Here is an 11,202-nt window from a genome sequence, read left to right as displayed (position 1 = left end):
CTCTGAGTTAAAGCTGCTGAGAGTTAGGATGATTTACCTTCTCCTCCTATGGAGGCAAGATGTACTTATCTGGGTATCTGGTTTTTCTCTGCAACCCTGGATGGAAATCCTATCCCTGCTAGAGTTCACATCAAAATCCCTCTTGAGTGGAAGGTGCCCCTGCCCATGGCAGGGGTTGGAATTGGATGCGCTTTAAGGTCCCTTCCAACCCAAACCATCCTGTGATTCTATGATTTCAAAGTACCCCTGTACTCACCTTCCAGCAGCTCTGAGGGTTCACTCCCCTCTTGGTGAGGGGGTACAAGCCACCTTGTCCCATGTACCCAGTTACTGGAGAGGGTACTCTTGGAGACTGAACCAAAGTGCTTCTTTGCTTCTTCTTCTCCCTCCACTTCTCACTCTTTCAAAGGATTAAGAGAAGAGCCTCCATCTCTTCTTTCTTTTTTTGTCCATGCACTCTTTTTCCCCTCCTCTCACAAACAGCATCCCCTCACACACACTTTCAATTTGTAAGTATTTAAATAGCGCAAAAATACTTGTTCTGCACATCACTGGGACCTAATGGATAGCACTCCATGCCTTGCCTGATCGTGGCACAGTAATGTGGAATGAGAGAGGTAATAATCTTTGATTGGAAAATGCCATTTTTGGAGCAACTCTGCAACAACCAGTGCTGGGATGGCAGCGCCAGGCACATCATCAGCCAGGCACACAGTGCTGTAAGCAACGCCGCCGAGGAGTAGTTTTGCTTGGGTAAGAAAGGCTTCATGACACTTATTGCTACTGTACTTGATGGCTGGTGGCTGGGCTGATGGATACCCTGCAAGTCCAATAGATAACAGCTTAGATATGCAGGTACTGTATGGCTCTGGAGGAACACCGCTGTGCCATCATTCAGATCAGGCCATTCTCCTCCTTCCTATTTGAGGCTGTGTCTTTGCATAGGGGACATCTGAGGGTACGGCCCTGGGGCTGGCTCAGGCACGGCAGCCTCACTGCCATATATAACAACAATAACACCACATATCTGTAACCTCTGTTTTATTTAAAACCAGGTCTCTTTCACCTGTAAATAGCTAGGGTATAAATGTGCCTCACCAATCACATTGGACTATTGTATTATACAGTCTATTGAATGTTTTTGGCAGGCATGAGCCCCTATGCTACTGTGTCCTTATTTTATTATTGTTTTGAGGGTAGAGCAGTGTGATTATCCATTCTTGCTTCAGGCATAGCAAGCCATCTGGAATGCTTATTAAACCCACAGGCAGATCAGAAGGATATAACTCTGATGATGTACATGTACATGGGCTGTACTACATCATCAGAGCATTGCTCCTCTGATGATGTAGTACACATTAGTGGGCCTAGATAATGGATTAGAACTAGCAGAGTGAAAGTTAGAGTTTTTGAAGGATGGATATGGTGAGGTTTTTTCTCTCCCTCTGGGTAACTGCTGGCATAAGATGTGGAAAAGAAAATTTAAAAGTAAGCCAAGGAGGCTTCAAAACTTGTAAGTGCTCAGCTTGTCAATGGGGAGGGACAAGTGGTGATCAAGAGGCTTAAGGAAACAGCTTTGAAACCCTGAATCATTGCAAAGAGGTCATATGTGCTCATCTACTTGAGTGAAAAGGGACATGGAATGTGGCCAGAAATAATGTCACTTCTCCAGTCCTTTGGTCGGTCATCACTAAGTGGATTTTTGGTAGGACTTTGCCTTCTTGTCATGCTTCAAAAACCCAACACCCTGTGTTATGACACATAGAACTCGTTTTTCAGCACTTTCCAAATTTATGCTCATCACATATTTGCAAGTACTATTTAGAAATAAGCTTTTCAAATGAACGAGGAATCTGATCCGCTTTCAAACTAGCCATGTGGCTTCTCTTCTGACTAAGTGTGCAAAAAGCCCAACATCAGTATAAAAGAAAACCAATCTGGGCACCACGTATGGGGTGTAGGTGAACGAAGGAATAACTATTTGCATGTCTGTGGGGTTCTATATATAATTTCTATTTCTCTTTGCTCATAACCCTGCACGCAGTGGTTTTTGGAGGTAGCTGATATTTGTCTAATCATGGAAAGGTGTTTCGTGTCTAAACAAAACCTTTTCCTGGGGAAGCTGGAAAGGTTCGGAGAAGTTAGGTCATTCAGTCGGGAAGCTGAATGTGTGCTATGCAATTTAGATAACAAATTGCACACTTTAAATATCAAACTGTAAATATCAAGTACTCAAAAGAATATTGACATTTTTGAGCAATTCCAAAGAGTAACAGAACTTTCAAAGAGGAGCTGTACATAGTGAACATATGCTCTAAGAATCATAGCTGCAAAGTAAGGCAAATGCCTGTTTTAACAATGGCAAATAGCAAGTCCGTAAAGGTATGGGTCACATTTTATTAATGCTTAGCGTGTCTCAGGTTTAGCCACTTTTGTCAACAGCCTAAATGTGGGCTGTGTGCATCTGCATGTCGGAGGGAAGCGTGCAGCTTGTGTGGGGAGATGCACATTCATCAAGGCAGCAACTGTTTCGGGTGCACAGCAGCAGTATTGTGGCAGCAGTTGCATTATTGCTTTACCACAAGCTTTACTTTAGGGTGACTGTGTGGCTTTCTACTTTGATGGCGACCAGATTATCTTGGAGGTGTAAGGGAGAGCTAATAAAAATCCCCAGTTGGAAGAATCACAGGATCATAGAATGGTTAGGTTTTGAAGAGTGGAGTTTGTATTTACATGACTATAGTTTTCCTTTTGACAGATTTTGGGGGTTTTATTGGTACACATAGTGAACCCCAGTTGTGACCATTATGTTTTCCTCTTCACCTGGGCTTGATGGCCACTAGGAGAGTTTGCTCCCTCTTTCTCAGCAAGTATCTGGAGAAGTTTCTGTTTCGTTCCTATATGAAATAGAAATAAACTTGGAAAATTCTTCATTCTCACTGCAAACCAGACATCTCCTTTTTGGTCAGTCCATGCTAGCGCAGCTCCTAGGTGGCAATTTTGCCAGTAGGGGTGTGGGGATGCAGTAAGGGTGTGTGTGCCTGTGTGCTTGCGTGTATGTTGATTCCCAGATTTGCACCCCTCTTTGTAAAGCATCCCATTTTGCCCTTTTCCAAGCCTTCCTCCCCTTCTTTCCCTTGGTGCCTTGCCGTGATCCCACTCACAGGCACAGCCTTCCTTCTCTCCCCCATGAATTGCCTCGTCTCCTGCAGTTTGCTTTCTTGCAGCCCGCTGCAGGGCCGTTGCTTTCCTCCAGCAAAGCCTGCTGTGTCCCCCTCTAACCTGCCCGTGCCAGCTTCCTTCTTTCCCTGCTACCACTTTGTCCCCCCCCCCGCTTCCCTCTCTGGGGAAGGAGATGACAAACTGTCACTTTCTCAAACACCCTCTCCTCCACTGACTACTCTTAAAGAGGCAGTGGGATAAATGAAATTCAGCATTCGAAAGGCTCAGCTCCTCCAGAAAATATTCCACCCACAAGTGGGGAGCTTCAAAATCCATTCCTAGCAGTTAATGCTCCATCCTAAATGACATAGCTTTCCAGTGGTGACATGTGCATTGATCTGCATTACAAAAAATAAGAGAAATAGCACTTCTTTTCAGCAGCAGATAATTACCAGCATACATCAGGTTCCCTCCTGCTGATACCCACAGGGTGGAGGGGATGGGAGTGGGCATTAGGTGGAAGGGACGCGACCAGCTTGCACGTTCAGCCAGATAAATAATATCGATTGGGGTTTGTGTGGAGTCCCAGCACCACCCCTCCTCGCTGGTTTGATTAGCCACAGGGGTACATTCACTGCAGTTACAGGATTTCACCCCAGTCATGTCTTCCACACAAAGGTGCTAGTTAGGCTACAAGCAGAAGCGAGCTGAGAGGTTCTTCAGCCCTCGTCAGGAAAGATCAGAGCCAGGTACCTGTGGCCATGGTGGAAGAGCTGGATGAATTATGGGGCAGATGTGTAAGAAAGCCTCTATGTGGGGAGAGCAGGCACCCTGGCACACATGTAGTTTAGAGGCTCGGGAGCTGGGGGAGGTAATTAACAAATGGCTAATTGCTGGGTTTTGTGGTCTACATGAGGACACTACATGCACTGATGGGCGAGGGTCTGTTGTAGGGGCTTGAATGGCTCCCCTCACTGGGGTTTGGCTGTTGGGTTTGGCTTTGGGTCCCCCATGAAGCAGCTGATGCCCTGTGCAGGTGAATTCAGCTTTGCAGGAACTTCTGAGCTGTTCTGCAGTGAACCTGCCTCAGGCAAGAGACACTTGAGCTCTCTGCAAGAGAAGGGGTGCCACTCACCAGGCGCCGAACACCTGCGCTGCCCTCCGGCAGGACAAGGGCCTTTGCTTGACTCACCTCTCTTTGGGGCAGATGTCTATAGAAAACATCACTGCTGTCATTGATGGCTGATCCATCGGTACACAAAGCAGCTCCATTTTCATAGCGCTGGAAGAACAGCAGCTGGCAGGGAAGGAAAGGTGATGCTGCTGCCTGCGTGGGGCTTTGCCATTTCTCACTGCATAGTCTGATGTTCTTTAAAGGCAAATAAAGCCCATTGGCAATGGGACTGGAAGTGCTCTCTGGGCCTAAGCACACTTCAGTGTGTTAGATCGACTGAATTTCCTCTTCATCAGTGGATGCAATCTGCCGTGAGAAAGTTTTACTGTCTCGGAGTCCTTATGAAAACATTCTTAGATAATTGAGACATTCCCAAACAATCAAGATAACCAGATGTGTCTGTTATTTGTAATTACCTGAACATGAATTCTTTCTTCAAGAACAGTTCCATTTTTTTTTGTGCTTTTTGAATTACTCTAGATAATGGATAGGAAGATTAACTCCTCTGAAAAGTAATCTGTGGTTTGTACCTAGTATGTCTCATTCAGATGCAAAATCACCTCCTTCCAGAACTAGGTACTGGGGCTCAAGCAATACATGAAATGAACTCTCTGCTTCTGCCATATGTGAGATCCACAGCCTCTAGTGCCCTTTCAGGTGACACCGTGGGGTGAACTCTGAGGCTTGAAGTCTATGAACAACCCATGAAGAAGATGCTAAAATGTTCTCTTCAAGCAGGGAAAATTGCTGAAGGCTCGAAAATGGTTTCACAAGCCACTTCGTTAAGTAGCACACTTTGAACAAAAGGGCTTTTGCACAAGCTGCATTTGCACCTAGAGCTTCTGCAACGTTTTCATCTTGCAAAGTACCCAGCTTTCACTGCAGCGCAGTGCATGAGGTGAAGGAATTCAAGGCATCCCTGACACATTCACAGTATAGGAAAGACATCTATGCATCTCCTCTTCCTTCTAGTATGGAGTGGGACTTAGCCCACACCTCAAAACTGTTATTTTCAGGGCAGTAGCCATGACCTTTTGTTGCAAAACGTGCCTGAAATCCTCCCCATTCCCATTTCATCAAACAGAGCTTGAATCAGAACTTGCCTTTCACACCCAGGGCTGGGCTATGGATTTGCCCACCCTTTTTCTGATATACCTCCTTCTCAGCTGCTTGCCCTCTGTTGGGTTTTCCTTCCGTGTGTTTCACCTGGACATTTGCTCCACTCCTATGTACCGCAGGTTTTTGTTGGCATTCAATTTTTCAGCATACTGAGAAGTCCCATATCCTATTTCTAACCACAGCTGTTACCATCTTTGGTACCTATTTTACTACTCATACTTTCCTCATCTCATTCTTGGTCTATTCTGTAAATAGGAAGGTGGGGAGCATCCAAGTATCATGGTTCTTGTCTACTTTTCCTCTCGTGTTTACTCCACTTTTAGCATATGAGCCAATGGCCTCATCTTTGGCCTCTCTCCTGACAACTTCCTCCCTTTTATTTGTTTATCTGTGCTTATTATTAATAGTGGTAGCACCAATGGTGATGATGCTACCTTCAATTGTTCCAAGAAAAGGTTTTTTTTTTGCAGAAAAAAAGAGTAATTCTTGCACAGTACTCTATGAATACTTGGTGTCTGGTGAGTTCAGTATAGTCTTTTTCTTTGAAGCTCATTCAAACCTTCCCTCTTTCTCTTGACAGTTCTGCCCTGGGCCCTTATCTTTGCTGTCCCAAAGGAACATCCTTGAATCTGTTAGTCACGTACGTATCAGCTGAGACTTCTGTCACCACTTTCCAGCCTGCTGAGGACTTAAAGATCACAGCATTGACTTGGTGCTGAAAATAAATGGGCCTTACAGATGGTTTGGAAGACTAGTGAGAAATGCTTGGCTTTACTCCTGCTAACTAGTTAGGTCTATTCAATACGAGCTAAGCTTCATCATCTCTACTGCATGAAGTGAGTTATGACATCTTTGCCCAGGTATGAAGAGTACATGGTAGATTACCTGGTTGTTAAACTGCTACCTCCCTCTCCTTGAAAAGCAGAAAGCATCATTTAGTTGGTACTTGGGAGCCAATGATGTTTTCAGCAAGGTCTGAGCATTTTTCACCCTTGATAAATGTAAAGCAGGATTTCTGGTGCAGGGAGTGGTTTATCACTGGTTTCTTTGCCAGGTTCCTTCAGGCCTCATTCTCCTCAATCACACAGGTCCCTTTTAGGTCCATGGAAGCATTTGACATCTTCAGGATGGCAAAAAATACACTGGTAGCAATGGGCACCAGGGAATTAGGTATTTTTTTCCATGAGACCTGTGTTTTTATCACTTGCTTGTCTCCACGCTTTCAGTGGATTTCCCAGGTCTGCTGACTCCTGCCTCTCCAGGCTCCATCTGTGCTTCCATGGAATGGCTTCCCCTGTTAAAACATTTCTCAGAGGCACATTTACCACAAGCTACTCGTGTCATTGACTACCTGTTAGTTAAATTTCTCATGCTAGTGTGTATATTGTACATAGTTTGTGTTACAAGAAAGGAGCGTGCACCTTTCTTCTGTATGGTCATTTTGCGGGTAGTCTATGGCTTCACGTGGCAATCTTTTTGAGCTGAACTATGTACTGGTGGGGTAAGAAGGAATCTTATCTAAAGCAAACCGTGTGCTGAAGTTTGCCTTTAGGTGAACTAAAACTTTACAAAGGCTGGCTTGGGATGTCAGGAGTGGCTTGAAGACCTATAATGAAATAGAGAGTTAGACAAAAGGATTTAATTTTAATAGCATTGTGTGTGACAGCGAGAGGAAGAAGTCTGGAGTCTAGGCACACAGAACCAAAATATAAGGGAAGGGAGGCAGAGGGAGAAGAAAACTGGGCTGGGTCTAAAAGACAGCTAAAAAATGTAATAAAGAAAAAAGACAAGACAAAAGCATGGAGCATAAGGCAGGCTACAGAAAAGTGTTTTTCAGTTTGCATATATTTGGTACCAGGGCAAGAAGGAGATGAGGAAAGAAAGGAAATTGAGCCTAAAACTATTTATCTAGCTACTGAAGAGTCGCTTTTCTTCCCTTTTCTTAGAGGTTTCATTAAAATGTGTGAATGCCCTTTTTTCCCAAGAGTTTCCAAGTGTCTCTTTGTACTAGCAATAAAGCAGACACCATGGTCCTACGGTGAGCATTGCAGAAGGTGTGGCTGTAGGTGCCTAGGAAAACAAATCCAAGGAATACGCCTCTTCATCAACACGTGGATGCTCTGTCAGATACAAGTTAGCTTTGGGGAAATGCATTCCTCCAAGGAATGCTTCTAGAGAAGCACCTGGGGGTTTGCCAGGGCCATGAGAAGGGCTTTAGGCTTGGGACTTGCCATTTCCAGGTCACTCCGGTCCTCCAGTCTGCTTGCACAGCTCCTTCTCTCTCTGCCCAACAGTCCTCACAGCTATACAATGGTAGTTTCCACGCTCATAAATGCAGCTCCTTGCCTGTTATTTTCCACCATGTAGAGACACAAGGTGGAGAAGTGTGGTAGGGTTAAGGCAAGGCTGGCTGAGGACAGCACTGGCCTTGGGGGGTACTGCTGAGCCCACTGCATGAACAATGTTCAGGCCTGTTTACCCAGCCTGCCCTCATCACCAATCTTGTATTTCCAAATGAATATTTTAAGGGAAGGGAATTGTGCAGATTGTTAGTGTAGCTTATTGGGTTTTAAAAATTCATGTTTCTAAATTCCCAGCATTATTTTCCTCTTGCTTTAAAGGAAAAGGAAAAAAAAAACAACAAGAGGGGAGGGAATCTCTTTTCAATAAGGACTTAATTGTCTGTTGCATCTGGAAGGGCCTCTGAGTTGAATCTCCCTTCTCCACAGTGCTACCTGAGCACTTTTGTCTCACTTTCAAGCTTTTAGCTAGAACAGGACTTTTGTGGCCAAAGAAATTTAAGCTCAGGGGCATGTAATGGACTTGTCAAGCTCCAGTATCCATTAGGGGCTGTGCTGATACCAAACAACCTGACCATCACCATCAACTTAAAAGTGAGGCTCATCTCATGCCACTTCAGCCATCTAAAAGCTAAGCTTCTTTAATCACTTTGATATTGCCAAAGGGAGATCCACCAAAGGTGAAATCTGTTCATCTCGCTTATCTTAGGCGCTTTTGGACAGGATGAAGCTCCTCCTGGGTTTGCCCAACCCACTGTGTTAATGGTGGGCTTAGATTGGATGCTTCTCTTTTACACGGCTCAAGCCATGTAAGATGAAGCCCATGACATGGAGCTTCAGGTGGAGCTTTGGCTGTTGGGGTAACTTGTTGCTTTAACCAACGTGGACTCTGATTTTGAGGAACTGTGGATTTTGAGGAAAGCTGGAAGCCGAAAGAATGGCGGCTGTGCCAAGGTTCCCAAAGGGAAGGTTAGCAACACTTGGTCTGGATTGATAAGCTCATTCAGAAAGATGTGTAATGGGAATAAAAATAGTTTGTGCTGAGGCATACACATGTGGGCTCTGCAAGGGGCAGCAGCTGAACCATTGCGTTTTCAGTGTACTTTGTGGTTTATCATTAAGATAGCCAAAAGAGTTGAAATGAAAGTACTCTTTCTTAATTCTTAAAACAAGGGCCCACTTCAAGTGGCTCTGCTTGGATTTTTATCACGCTGATACTACCCCAGCTCAAGCAAAGGGCATTGATACTAACCTATTGAATGTAGAGCTGCAACAGAAATGAGAGAATTTCACTGTATTTCCGATTGCATCTTTCTAATGACCTTACCTCTGTGTTTGAGAGATGCCTGGACTAAGAACAATATATATATATATATATATATGTACATATATATAAATATAATAATACTATAAATGGAATAATATATATTATCAATACTATTGCATATTATAGATTACTAGATAATTATTACATATTATTATAAATTAGTATATACAATATCTAATATAAAATAATGATACTATAATATATAATAATATTATAATACATAATAATAATTTTATATATATATAAAAATCTTTTCTTAGGTTCCTAGAGAAACATATTTATCTATCAGGAAACAATATCATTTACTGTACTGGAGTACTTTGGGATACAGAAATTTGGGCTTCTGTCTCATTTCATTACCAGACCTGGAGCTTAGGTTTGAAAATGGTGTAAGTTTAGTGGCATTAATGGCATGGAGATGGGGCTGCCTTGTGGTAAGGACAGACACCTGAATCTAGCACTGTTTGCCAATAGGCGACAGTAACGAATATGAGTGGTAAAGCAGTTTAAATGACAGATAATTCACCTGCACACCAAAACCTCAGAGCCACTGGGTTGGAAGAGTGGATTTGGAAGAGTGGATGCCCCAGAAGCACCCTGTGGTGCTGGCAGACAGGAATACCAGCACGAGAAGATAATTTAGGGCATAAAACCCCTCTGTTGTTACTGTCGGTACTCAGGTACATTGCAGCCATGCCCTTCCAGCACTGCTTAGAAACTGTCCAGAAGGCATAAAATATGCTAAGCAGCTGTTAAAGGGGAAAAAATAACGTGGCAGAGAAAGATGAAGGATATGCATAAAAATACATTGAAGACACTTCTGATCGAGGTGTGGGATATGACATTTTCCTGTTTGTGATGCTGCAGTGTGGTAGCTGTGCCGGTGGCAGGGCTTTGGAAAGGGGGGGGTTCTTTTTTCTATTAAGGGCAAACAAAATGAGGGTAAAATTTGAAGTTGAGGAATTTTCTGCTGCTAGAAGGCAAATCACTGCACGCACTACTACGAAAGAGCAGGGGCAAACAATACAGCATGCTGGGGATTGCAGATGCGTGTGCAGTAACGCCGTGAATACATTAACTTCCCTTGTTGTCAAGGCAAGTGACAGCGGCTGAGTGAAATCCAGAAAGGAGCTACTGTCAGCGCAGGGCCCGCCCGGGCAAAGTCACATCGCTCCTAACAACAGAGTCTATTCTGGTTACGTCTGACACCGTGATCGAGAGGCTCTCGTTTGGGGAGTTGTATTTATTGTGACCCAGGGAAGTCCACTGAGCTGCTCGATGAGGCTCCAGCCTCCTGCCATGGCCATTAGACAAACTCATCCGCGCCGTGGCATCAGTAGGACTGGATTTTCTGCTCTTCTCTTTCCTTTTCCATCACCTTCTTTTTCCCCCCTCTTTACAGTAAAAATGACAAAAAAAAGGAAAAGCATAGGAGTAAATAAGTACTTTTGGACCTGTGCCTTGGATGCTCTGACCATTAGTAAAGAAAGGGTCATTTCATGAGGCAAAGTGAGTCACTAAAGTCTGCAGTTTTCTGCCTAGAACCGTGCACTAATCTGTGCAGAAAAGGGACCGCACAGCCCCACGTTTCTCTTTCCTTGTGCTGTGCACGTCCCCAGGAAAACTCTTCAAAGGCTAAACCAGTAGATTTAGCCCACGTTCCTGTTTGATTAAGGTAGGTCTGTCTGCAACTTTACCCTGTGCTGAACGTGTCCAAGGCAGGAAGGTAAACACCCCATTGTGCTGGGTTTGATGGAAGAAAACCCTGGAAAACGCTGCACTTTTCCAAGAAAGCTGCCAGAGGCACATTATTAGGTCTGAATTAAAATGCAGACGAGATTCATTAAATTGTTGACCCTGCCCCCTCCAAAAAAAAAAGTCAGGTTGCCATCTGAAATTGACAGCATTAGAGACAAATTATGTGCACTGATTAATAAGCGTGGGCTAAATTACGGCTCCGAGAGCGGGTGGAGCGCTGTGGGAATGGGAGCAAGGGAAGGAGAGGAGGAGGTGAAACCCATCCTGCCTGTGGGCACAGGGCACGACCAAGGGGGTGAGGGGGGCTGTGGCATTGGGGCGACAAAGGACAATCAATGAGGGGACGGGAGGAAGGAACAGAG

The sequence above is a fragment of the Pezoporus occidentalis genome, unplaced genomic scaffold (genome assembly GCF_034315485.1).
Source record: "Pezoporus occidentalis ecotype Australia unplaced genomic scaffold, CSIRO_AGI_Poc_V1 ctg10, whole genome shotgun sequence".
In the NCBI taxonomy this organism is placed as follows: Eukaryota; Metazoa; Chordata; class Aves; order Psittaciformes; family Psittacidae; genus Pezoporus; species Pezoporus occidentalis.
The sequence above is the reverse complement of the archived record's forward strand: the minus strand, read 5'-3'. Positions refer to the sequence as shown.